The following is a 13,304-nucleotide window of genomic DNA, read 5'->3' as shown; positions in this document are numbered from 1 at the left end:
CCCGTTCAGCCTCCTGTCTCCGCTGGAGGGTCCGAGGGGCCCGTTCAGCCTCCTGTCTCCGCTGGAGGGTCCGAGGGGCCCGTTCAGCCTCCTGTCTCCGCTGGAGGGTCCGAGGGGCCCGTTCAGCCTCCTGTCTCCGCTGGAGGGCCCGAGGGGCCCGTCCAGCCTCACGCCGCATCAGCTGGAGGGCCCGAGGAGCCTGTCCAGCCGCCATCTGCAACCTCGCCTGGCCCGGCCTCAGCCTCTGCAACCTCGCCTGGCCCGGCCTCAGCCTCTGCAACCTCGCCTGGCCCGGCCTCAGCCTCTGCAACCTCGCCTGGCCCGGCCTCAGCCTCTGCAACCTCGCCTGGCCCGGCCTCCGAGTCTTCGTCTGCTGCAGCCTCTTCAGAGCCTTCGTCTGCTGCAGCCTCTTCAGAGCCTTCGTCTGCCGCAGCCTCCTCTTCAGAGCCTTCGTCTGCCGCAGCCTCCTCTTCAGAGCCTTTGTCTGCCGCAGCCTCCTCTTCAGAGCCTTCGTCTGCCGCAGCCTCCTCTTCAGAGCCTTCGTCTGCCGCAGCCTCCTCTTCAGAGCCTTCGTCTGCCGCGGCCTCCTCTTCAGAGCCTTCGTCTGCCCCGGCATCCTCATCAGCTGCCTCGTCTGCCCCGGCATCCTCATCAGCTGCCTCGTCTGGTCCGGCATCCTCATCAGCTGCCTCGTCTGGTCCGGCATCCTCATCAGCTGCCTCGTCTGGTCCGGCATCCTCATCAGCTGCCTCGTCTGGTCCGGCATCCTCATCAGCTGCCTCGTCTGGTCCGGCATCCTCATCAGCTGCCTCGTCTGGTCCAGCATCCTCATCAGCTGCCTCGTCTGGCCCTGCGCCCACCGGGCCATGGCCGGCACGCCTGGGACTGGAGGGCCGCCGCTGCCTTCCGCGCGGTCGGCCTCCTGAACTGCTCCGTCGTCTCCTTCGCCGCCGCCGCTGCCTTCCGCGCGGTCGGCCTCCTGAACTGCTCCGTCGTCTCCTTCGCCGCCGCCGCTGCCTTCCGCGCGGTCGGCCTCCTGAACTGCTCCGTCGTCTCCTTCGCCGCCGCCGCTGCCTTCCGCGCGGTCGGCCTCCTGAACTGCTCCGTCGTCTCCTTCGCCGCCGCCGCTGCCTTCCGCGCGGTCGGCCTCCTGAACTGCTCCGTCGTCTCCTTCGCCGCCGCCGTTGCCTTGCGCACGGCCGGCCTCCTGAACTGTTTCCGCGTCGCCGCCGTTGCCTTGCGCACGGCCGGCCTCCTGAACTGTTTCCGCGTCGCCGCCGTTGCCTTGCGCACGGTCGGCCTCCTGAACTGTTTCCGCGTCTCCGCCGTTGCCTTCCGCACGGTCGGCCCCCTGAACTGCTCTGTGTTTTGGGTTGTTTTCTTGGGCTCCGGTGTTTTCTGTGCTCTTTGTTTTCTGTTCCGAGCCCTCCGTCCTGGGCCCCCGCCGCCCGCCCTGGGTTGTTTTCTGTTTGGTTTTGTTTTTCTGTGTTTGGGCTGTCTGGAGCCAGCCCTTGAGGGGGGGGTACTGTCACGGTCCTGGGTCTCCTGACCCAGCGTTTTTAGTTCTTTGTGATTTTCGTATTATTGTACTTGTGTGATTTATTCTATGGCTTCTAGTTTTGATCCCTTGCCCTTCATGTCTCCCTGTGTGCCCCTCTGTGTATCTGTGAGCCCTCGTCTCTCCTTATGTTTTATTCCATGCTTCCCCTGCCCATCATGTCTAAGTTCTCCCCGTGCTCTCTCTTCCCCCTGTGTGCCCTCTATGTATTTATGAGCCCTCGTCCCCTTTCGTGTTTATTCCGTGTTTCCCCTGCCTGTTACGTTGGTGTTCTACTCGTGCTCTCTCTCCTCCTGTCTGAACCTCTGTGCTCCTTGTTTCACCTCTCCCGTCAGTGTTCAGTTCACCCCGCCCTGTCTCGTTATGGTTATCAGTGTCACCTGTGTTCCCCGTGTGTTCCCACTCCCCTCGTTAACCCTCTGTGTATTTCTGTCTGCGTCTCCCTCTGTTCAGCGTGACGTCGTCCCTCATGTTGTGTGGATCTCCCTGTGTCTCTTCGCGTATGTTAGTTTACTTTTCCCAGTTTAGTTTTGTATTTCCTATGTTCTGCCATTCCAGCATTAAAGCTGTGATTTTGAGTTCATCCCCGTGTCTGTGAGTTTTGCGTTTGGGTCCTCCTCCTGCCTGCCACACAGCCGAGCCTTGACATTATTACTCAACTTTGAGGACGGGATCATCTTATTTGATATGATGCATTACAATCTGTAAGCAAATACTTTGCAATAAATAAATAAAAAATCACTGTTTAATAAATTAATCGCAATGTTTGGTGAGAACGAATAGCTGAAGTGAAACTGCGTTGAATGGCAAAAAATATGTAGATATAGGGAAATGTTCCTTCTATTTGTCTTCCTCTTTCGATGTGGACATAAATCACATGATAGGCTTTATCTTGTGAGCAATGTGCTAAAACTAACCATCAAAGCAGACACAGCCAGAGGAATTACAACTGCTGAGGGAAGAAAGCTGGGAACACGGAAACAAAGGAAGGCTGGGGTACATCTGAACCTGCTGCTGATTCCTTCTTATGAACAGGAGCTTTAAAGAAAATACAGCTAAAACAGTTCATTAGTACACCATTTCCATCGTTCATCCACAATGTAAACACAAACAATCAAAATATTTTAAAACTTCTCTTACTATTCTGAATATTCTGAATTGCATATATATATATATATATATATATATATATATATATATATATATATATATATATATATATATATATATATATATATATTACATTTTACAATTTATTTTTTAGTAAACTTGAATATAACTTTTTTCAGATTTAAGTGAGTTACACCTGAAAGTTTAATTTCAGAGTTTTTATTCCCACTGTATGGGTCTTCTGTAATCTGCTATATTGCTCATCAATACTGTAGCATTCAAAATGGATGTGTTCTGTTGTACTTGGTAGTACACCCCTCTGATCTCTAAGTGGTTAGGTGGAACAATGGTATTTTATGTTGCTAAACTTCACCTTCACCTCCTTTGACTACGATGACCTGGATGACTGAGAACCTTCACAGACACGAGAGATCCTTTTCAGACTGGGTAGACATTTTGTCCTGGAGTGACAACAATGAAAACAAAGAGACGTCCACTCAGGACGTTTCTTCAAACTTACTTTCACTATTAGCTGTGACTTTTGTAAAACTTCTGTTTGTAACATGGAATCAGGAGCATCGTGTTGAAGTCACAGTATCCTGATATTCTCTGCAAGACGATTCTCTCTTTTCTAACAAAGAATCTAAACACATAGTTCAGAAAGTGAAACTGTCACGGTGCGTGTAATGTGACACCGATATGGGCAATGAATGAGGAACATTCATACGTAAACAGTGTGCTGATTCTTTTGTATACAGGGTGGACAGAGGTGTTGTAGAAATTTTAAATAAATGGTGGTGAATGAAACCAGGTTGTCTTTATTACTTTTATTTTATTTTGCAACGGGGTCAAAGAGCAGTACAGAACACTCAACTCAACAACTCAACACAAAACTGCATGTTTTACACAGAGTATTTATAAAGATATTTATAATATGCATATAATGTATTTATAAAGATACGTTTTCTGCTATGACAATGATGATGAAGCCATTTATTTGTCACTTGCAGTTGCCTGCAGCAAAACTGGACCTCTTCCGACCATAAATACAATACACAAACATCACATCGGCTTCTCTTCGAGAATAGGGTGTCAATTTTGTTAAGAATATGTTAACACGAAGTCCTTTTTTTCAGCAATTGCAGCCTGAAAAAGATCAGTAGCAGTCTTTAAATTTTCCACTATGAGTGTTAGCAATGGAACACACATAGGCTAACAATGCCAAAAAAATACATACATACAGGCATACATTTTAAATTCATAAATTTTAAAGCATAAATTGGGCAGCATGGTTGTGTGGTTAGCACTGTTGCCTTGCAGCAAGAATGCCCTGAATTCAACTCAATTCAACATTTGTCCAGAGCCAGGGCCTTTCTGTGCAGAGTTTGCATGTTTTCCTTGTGTTTTCAGGGGTTCTCCCCAGGTACTCTGGCCTCTTCCCACAGCTCAAAGACATGCAATTAGTGTGGTTAGGTTAATCAGGACAAGGAGGTCAAGGACAGGGGCGGAGCGTGGGGGTGGCTTACGGGGCTTAAGCCCGGGTTGTTTTGTCAGAAGCCCGGGGTATTTTGGAGTGTAATTTTTTCATAGTTAGATGCCTGGCTGACAACTGTATAAAACAAAAAGTACACACAATATTCGAAGCACATAGTGCACACTGTGGGAATTTACGACTGTGCGTGAATCCCCCCCTGATATTGGTATGATCCAAGCTCAGGCACTAAGCGACTGAGCGAGGGGGCGGGGGGAGCTGCTGCCCGTGAGTGCGCTGTTGGAGAGACGGAGCCAGCCATACTAAGGAGAGCTTAAGTTTGACCAGGTACCAAAGCAAATCATTCCTACCGTACAAATAATGTAAATATGACGGTGCATCACGAAAGATTGATATGAAACTGATCACTTGACCAATATTATTTTACTTGCTCTTCAAGTGAATCAACAAATGGCGAAATGAAAAGCCGAACAAATGCTATTTTTTAGAGAGTCTTAGCTTACGTGTGTTTATTTCATATTTTCAGTTCTTACCCTCCCCGACTAATTCGGTTTCAGTTATGTACTGAAATATAAGAATGGACATTAGAGGGTTCTTTCAAAGAAAAAACTCAGGTAAATGTTATTTTATATATTATGCTTTGTATGTTGTTCAGTATATTACTATGCAAAACAAGAGGGATTTCAGTACACAGCAGGATATTCACATTTGTAACCAGATATTTACACTTTAGGGAGAAAACATAAAACATTTTTACTGTACAACATCAATTTAGATAAACTTTTGTTTTAGATAAATATTGAAATATCTTTTGAATTAGTTAAATGTCAGAATAAAGAGAGACAGAGCTGTCTATTTTTTATCACTTTCATTAAATTTAGGAGTACATATACACTAAGTTTATTGTTAATTAATAAGAAAACTCCAGAGGATTCCATTCTGAGCTGAAGAAGCTTCTGATAGGTTAGTAGAGTCCATGTGAGTAAATTGGTGGCACAGCTGTGGATGCATATAAGGCAAAACACAGAGCCTGTTTCTGTGACATGGGAAAATCAAGAGATGTCAACCAAAACACCAGGAAAAGAACTGTGGAGCTCCATAAGTGTGGCTCAGTTTGAATACAATTTGGTGCCATTTGCAATTAAAAAACACAGACAGTTTCTCTCTTTACTCTTAAAGTTAACAAATATGTTTTTTATATTTATCAATCTAAAAAAATAAACATTTAGTCTGATTTGATGTTACAATTAAAAAAGTGTTTGTTTTGATCTGAAGAGTTTGTAAATATCTGGTTTCAACTGTATATTTGATGATTGTCAGCACAAAGAGAGAGAGAGAGGAGCAGAGATTGAGATGGAGAATGAGGACAGAACAGATGAACAAGAGCAGGTGAGACACACATGTTAGTCAAATGGTTGCTTACTAAAAGTATCACCGTATCATAGGTACTCATGTATCTCGTACCTAGTGTTTCTTTTTAGGTTTGCTATTTTTCAAATTCTATATTTATTAAGTTCTGCAGGCTTGTTTGCACAACAAGGCTAAATAATTATATAAACTTTTCTCAATCTAAATATTGTACTTTGGTAGAATTAAATAAATAAGTGTAGTGCAGGTCTATGATGATTTTTAGTGCTACTATCATCTAGTTCTGATTGTGGTTATGTCTTGGTTAAGTCCCCCCCCCCTCAAAAAAAAAAAAAAAAAAATCCCACATGCATACTACCCTTTAGGGCTAAGCCCCGGGTGTTTCAAATGTCTGGCTCCTCCTCTGGTCAAGGAGGCCATTCGAAAAGGGAAAAGGGAAACAAGGGGGGTACATCTTTCACCAACTTACAATGCTGTGATTGCAAGATGGTAAGATGAATCATGACAAACACCAGATGCTGGATTTGTCATGATTCCGCTGTGTGGCAGGCAGGATTAGGACCCAAATGCAGGACTCAGTACAGAGAGGAATGAACTCAAAAAGGCAGCTTTATTTTGCTGAAAAATGCTAGAATACTACAAAACAAAAACCTAAACTGGAAAACATGAAACTGAGACCAGGGTACAGGAAACTAGGAGTTACAAGAGAACACGGAGCACAGGAAAACCACACAGCTATCGAGGGACGACGCAACAACAAGCAGGAGATGACAGAGGACTGAAATACATGACAGTTCCTTTGGAATAAATCTGTTCAGTGTTAAGTCCGTGCCTCTGTGCCTGTTGTGTGTTTCTTGTTTTATTCTGATAGTCCCTGTCTTGTGTGCAGTGTGTCTGGTTTTGCGTCCCCTTGTTTCGTTAGCTCTGATTACTTCCAGCTGTGCTCTCCTTCTGTGTCTCATTCCCGGATTACTCCGGGGTGTAATATAAGCCGGTCTGTAGTGAAAATGCCCAATTTTTTGTCCCAGTCCAGCCCTGCAGGTTAATACTGGCAGTGTCACCATGCCAGCTGACTGTATTTCATCATCAGCCAGTGTTGTTCTTTATACATCAATATTACCAAAGTTTACCATAAGCCAGCATATAAAATATTTACTTGCTTTCAGGTTTTATTCAAATGTTAGTCTTTTCAGTTGTTTCCCCACTTTTTTCCCGTTTCAAAATCACATACCAGTTTGTGAGAAGATTACCTTCTTTTTTTAATAGGCACATAAAGTTTTGCATTGGATAATTTGCCAATTGTATGTTAAAAATGTTTGTATTTTAATATTCAAAAATATTTTTGTTCAAAACATATGTGCACACGCTGGAGAGATAATCTCTCCAGCGTGTCCTGGGTCACTGTGGGGTTTTTATGCTTTTATTGTGCAGCTGTCTCATGTTAGGTTTTCCTTAATGTGATGAATCTTCAATTTTTCACTGCTCAGACCTCGTTTTTTTTTTTTCTTTTCACTTTCAAATAAAAAATAGATGTGTCAGAGGTAAACAGTTATCAAATACTCAGGCGAATAGATGACACTCAGACACTTTAGCAGTTTAACGTGCACAGGTGAGAGCTCAGGGGAAAGACTCACACCGTGGTGCAGAAGTCTGCCTTTATTTATACACAGCATGAAGCATACAAAAAAGGAAATAACATGATTATCTAGTCGAGCAGGCAGGTGTAACTTCTCAAAACGTTGTGTTCTCTACAAGGTCGTTTCTTATTCTTGGGTGCCGGTTTCCTGTTGCTAACAGATAATGAGACGGCAAACAGTTTCCGTTATGGAGCAAAGAGCCAGCAATTAAAATGTGCAGCTGGTTGAGTACAAAACAGAAATATAAACACTCTTAGCTGATTATTATATGAATAATAAAATCTTTAAAAGCAAAAATACTTTGACATTCCCTCCTGTTGTTTACATTTCTCTTATGACAGTACTGTTATTTTTGTCAGTTCATAACCTCTTGTCTGAACATTTTCAGTTCGAACGTCATGAAACAGTCCTGTGTTCAATTAGACTAGACATTACTGTATGAATCATCTTTCAAAATTTCTTCCATTTGAGACAGTGTTACATAAGCGTTGACAGAGGTCGTCACCATGTTTGACATCATTTTCTTCAGACAGGGTACTATACATGTTGTGAAAACACATAACAGTAATAGTAAAAATCCAATACAACCAAGTCCTTTAATCAGTAGGGACTTCCATGAACCACCTAACAACCATGTCAACCAATCTTCAGTGCTTGTGACATAGTCTTGTTGTTGAGCGTCCTTAATCTTTCTCAAGGTGTTCAGAGTGTTGGTCATGTTTTGTGAATGCACATTGTCTGGGATGTATGTACAGCATGTGGTATTAAACAATACGCACAAACCTCCTTTTTTAGCTAGAATCATGTCCAGTGCGACTCTGTGTTGCATCACTACAATGTGTATTGCGTCGATTTCTTCATTTTGCGCCTTGTTGATTTTCATTGAGGCATTTAGGAACAATCCAAATCGGTAGTCAAGTGTCTCGATCCTGGGCATGTTTTTTCCAGCTCCCACCCAAGGGAACAAAGAGTGGAGGACTTTCTGACCATCAGTCCATAGTTTGAAGTTCTTAGACACATCTCATCCGTAGATTGGGTCATGTGGCAATACTTTAGTGACTTCAGTGACTTCACGCTTTGCTCTTGATATGCGTGTATGTGTCTCCGCTGTGATCTTGAAGGTGTGGTCTGAAATTAGTACTGGTGCACACAGACCGGTGGAGTTCGGTGGGAGCATGAAGTATGTTTTAGGCCCGCAGGTCCAAGCGACTCCCTGGACCCAGAAAGTTCCATTTTTGAGGGTGTGCGTTCCCTTTGATCGGGTCAGGTCAAATATGTGTGTGCAGTTGCGATTACGTCCAATTTGTCTGCTTCCGTCCGAGAAGTTAAAACACATTGGGTGCTGTATGTCAGGCGGCAGAATTATGGCGAATGATTTGCTTTTTGTGTTGTTGGCCTTGACGTTTACCCAATGTTCTTCGTTGCAGGTGTAGTTCCAGTTCGTGAGATTGTAGGCACAAAGGGTTGTTTGTTTGATTAGGACCCCTCGTTGTGAAAATGGTTTCGTGACACGTTTAACGTCTGTGTCACTACACCATGGAATTAGGTCTTCCTTCTTTATGCTTTGACCTTTTTGGGCTAGTCCTGTTGCCATCAAATCTCTGCGTGAGCAATTGCCAGTTATTGCCTTGTTGAACACACACACCGCTATGTGTGTGCTATTCCATATATTGTTGCGTGTATGGCCGTTGTTGGCATATGTGAACACACATAGCACTCCGTGCTGTTGTCGGTGCGTGTTCTATCGTACACATAGCGGTACCAAGCGTTGTTCATCCAGGGGTGGTCATGGTCCTGTGTCAGGTCACATAGGTGTGAATCGTCGTGTGTCCATCTTTTCTGCAGGTGGTGTTGTTTATTTCCTCTCATCTGGGTGAGTGTTAGTAGGCTCACCAGGAGCGCAATGCAGGCCACTAGGAGGACAAGTGTCTTCATGATGACCAGGCACACCTAGACCTCTGGTGAGTAGACTATTGGCGAGAAGAAAAAGGGCGGGATATACCCAATCAGCCCTTTCTTCACCAATAGATCACCTGGAAGCTAGGGGAGCCGGCGTCTAAACGTTTGGATTGTCACTCACTTTTTTACAGTGGCTTTGGTGGATCCAAGATGGTCTTTCTGCTATTTTGCAGGCAGTTGGTGTGGTGAGTAGGACTTGGTATGGGCCCTCCCACCTTGGTGAACTCCAATTCTTTCTCTGGAGTACTTTGATCAGGATCCAATCACCTGGTTTCAACCTGCAAGACACTGGAGAGATATCACTCGGCAGTTGGTTGTTTAGCACAATCTCTTTATTTTCAAACAGTTTAGTCATCCATTCTGCTAGGGTAGTTTCCCTTATTGATTTGTTAATGGGCTCACTTGTGATTGGTAATGGGAATGGTCTACCGTGGATGATTTCAAAAGGTGTGAGTTTCTGAGAATTTTGTGTTAGTCTCATCCACATTTTTACTAGGCCTATGCACTCGGGCCATGGCCTTCCTGTTTCTTCCATGCATTTTCTTAATCTCTGTTTTATTGTGCCGTTAGTTCTTTCCACTAGTCCGGCACTTTGTGGGTGGTATGCACAGTGATGTTTGATGCTAAATCCTAGAGCTTCAGAGACTTTGCTAATTATGTCATTAACAAAATGTGTTCCATTGTCTGACCTGGGAATGCCGTATGTGGGGATGAAATGATTGCATAAGCACTTTGCTACTGAAATTGCGTCTGCTCTTTTTACTGGATAAATTTCAGGCCATTTAGAAAATACGTCTATTATTACTAGAGCATATTTTGATGCTTGGCATTCGTTGAGTTCAATGAAATCCATGTGGATTGTGTGGAACGGATGAGGTGGTGTGGGGAAATGACCTCTTTTTGGTCTAAGGTTTCCCTGTGCATTATGTTTTTGGCAAATCATGCATGTTCTGATGAGTTCTTTTGCTGAATTTTCGAAATTTTGAGTGTAGAAGTGTTTAGAGAGAATATCCAACATTCCCCCCTTTGACACATGCGTTAACCCATGGGTCACTAATGCTGCTGTCTTGTGTAGAGATTTTGGCAATATTGGTTTGCCATTACAGGTCATTAAGTCATTTTGTAGTTGCGCTCCACACTTTAGCCATTTCTTCTGTTCTGCGATAGATGCGGCTTTCTGTTCATCTTTAAGTACATCGAGTGGTATTAACTTTGAGGTTTCAGACATTAAGGTCTGTATAGGTTGCTGTGCTGCCTTCTTTGCAGCTTGGTCTGCAAAGTTATTGCCTTTAGTAACTTCTGAGTTATCTTTTTGGTGTGCAGCACATTTGCATAATGCTAATTGTTTCGGCAATGTTATGACTTCCAGCAGTTCTTTTAAAAGGTGTCCGTGTTGCACTGGATTGCCAGTAGAAGTAATCATACCTCTGTTTTGCCAAATTTTTGCAAAATGATGTACTGCTGCTAGAGATGGGTATTGATAAGATTTTAACGATTCCGATTCCATTTTCGATTCTGTTTAACGATTCGATTCCTTATCGATTCTCTTATCGATTCTTTTTTTTTAAAAAGGAGAACACTAAAGTCGATTAGCTTAGAACTGTGTTTTATATCTTCTCTTTGAACAAGATAGAAATTTAGGAGTAACATGGCCTTACAAACCCAACAGTGAGATCTTAAGAGATCCACAGCCTACGGCTCTTCAATGGGGTGTCACAGGGTCCCCAGGGAAAAAAATGTATATGTAAAATAATAAAATAAATATTCTCCTGTAGCAATAACAAAGTTTAACATAAATTATTCTGTAGCAATTACACAAGCATATCCAGTAATGTCCTGCCTACAATTAAACACATTCACTTACCAAAGTGAAATCGGGGGCATCTGCTGTGGAAAATGGGTGCAAACCTTTGACCACAAACTTAGACACTGCTCGGTGACATTCGTCTATCCTGGCCTGAAAGGAGACGCTACCGGTAGACTGCAGCGAGAACTGCCAGCATCTGAGCCAGCCAGACTCTGTCTCTCTCATCATGGTTATCTAAATGCAACACACAGTAATAGCAGGTTTTGTAATAAGGTAAATCGCGCTAACATAATATGCAATGCTAATTGATTAGTTACCTGCAGTATTAACGGGAGAGGACGTGGAAACGCTACCGCTGCTGCTGGGTTGAGCTTCGCTAGTCCGGACCGGATCAAAAACATGACATTCGTTGAAAGCAATCGCGTGTTATTTGAGCAAATGCTTTTGCATGTTCGTAGTGTTTCCTCCCTTTGATGAAATCTCTACTTTGCAAGTATTGCACGCTGCCCTGTTGTCATCCTTTCTCATAAAGTGTAACCAAACTTTTGAGCGTTTGTGCCGCTCAGGCGCCGTGTTTCCTACTGGGTAAAAGACGCTACTCAACGTGATGACGTCATTCGGGGCGACTGGAATCGATAAGGGAATCGTTTTTAAAAGTGGCAAACGATTCCAAGGAATTGAAACAGTGGGAACCGGTTCTCAACAAGAACCGGTTTTCGATACCCATCCGTAACTGCTGCAAAAACATACTGACTGTCTGTGTGTATGTTTTTTTTTTTTTTTTTTTTTTTTTTTTTTTTGCCTGTCCCGTTTGGCTCTTTTGCATCAGAATTGTTGTCTAAAGGCAAAGAAAGATGCCCAACGGATTTACTTTACCAAATTGACCATCCCAGCCTTGCCGTAATGGTCCATTTGATTCACCTTTTATTGTTTATTTTATTTTCACTTACTGAATACGGGACAGACTTGACTGGGGGAAAGAAGGGGAGAAAGAAAGAGGGAAAGAGAAACAGCTGAGAAGAGGGACGGGGGAGAAGGGCAAAAGACAAAAACCAACAGAATGAGCAGGAAAAAAAAAGAAATAAAAAATGCATATATCGATCACCTGGATCACCTGCTGAGAAAGAAAAAAGAAAACAAGCAGAAGAGAACAAGAGTAATAGAATAAACAGCATCACAATGATATATGGGAATATGACAGTAAATACTAAATATTAAACATTATTGTGCAGCACATAAGATCAACAAAACAGCGTGCTTTGAGGTAGGAGCCAAAAAGGGTGTAGTTTGTGGGTGTGATCACCCGTGTGTACACCTGTGAGCATGGACGCGCTTGTTTTTTAAAAGGTTCCTTCATGTAATGATCTGCTAGAGGGTGTGGGGGGGCCACAGCCCCGTCCTCCAGGGCATGAAGCAGGTATGGAGGAGATCAAAACTCCAGACATCCAGAGGCCCCCAGAACACAAGAGACCAAGGAAGACCAACAGAGGGGCAGCCACGCCACTGTCCCAGAAAGAGCTGAGGAGAGTCCCAGATGAGGGCTCACTCAGCAGCCGCGGAGCAGAAGCCAGGGGGAGTTGCAGTGACGCGCCCGTGAGCTCCGCCGGCAGCCAGCCGTGCCTGAGTGACCGAGCCCCAGGCCGAGAGGCCGGGGGCACCCCGCCTCCGAAGTGGCCCGAGCGAGCCCCAGGTTCCAGGCCCCGATAAGCGGCCGCCAAGGAGTGAGCCGGTGTGTACCTGGACGCCCACCCCCGGACACAAAGAACCACCAACGCACCGACACCTGAGGAAGTCCGGCACTGGCAGGGGAAGTGGTGGTAGGGGGAGATAGGCCTCCAAACCTTGGAGGGCCTGAGATGTCCCCAGAGAGGTGGCGTCTGACACCCAACCTGACATATAGACACAGAAATACAGGCACACACAGACACAAACATCCATTCCCACCCTCATGCTCTCATATGCACTTACTCCACACTCAACCAACGTGGAGACAGACATAAAGAGACACTGTACACACGATCACACTCCCCAAGCTGTGTGTATGTTTATGCTTTTTCCTTCATGCAGCTTACACGCTCGCACAACAGCTGTAAGTTCTGCACTTTGTGCAGAGTTTGAGGAAGTTAAAGGTCTTGCTTCTAGAACTGTGTCTACTGTAGTTACTGCATAACCGACACAATTCTGACCTAGGCTATTTTTTGATGCTGAGCCATCTACAAAAATGTCAGTGAAAGTCGGTTGGGGTGTGCTGTAGATGTCAGCTCGTGGTTTCTCCTGATGTGGGGAGAAGTGTGCTTGGGTTTAGCTGTCCACACTTCTCGATTGTAATGTGTGACTGTGATAGCAGAATGCCTACATATGAGAGCTGTCTTG

The sequence above is a fragment of the Astatotilapia calliptera genome, chromosome 5 (assembly GCF_900246225.1).
Source record: "Astatotilapia calliptera chromosome 5, fAstCal1.2, whole genome shotgun sequence".
Taxonomy (NCBI): Eukaryota; Metazoa; Chordata; class Actinopteri; order Cichliformes; family Cichlidae; genus Astatotilapia; species Astatotilapia calliptera.
The sequence above is the reverse complement of the archived record's forward strand: the minus strand, read 5'-3'. Positions refer to the sequence as shown.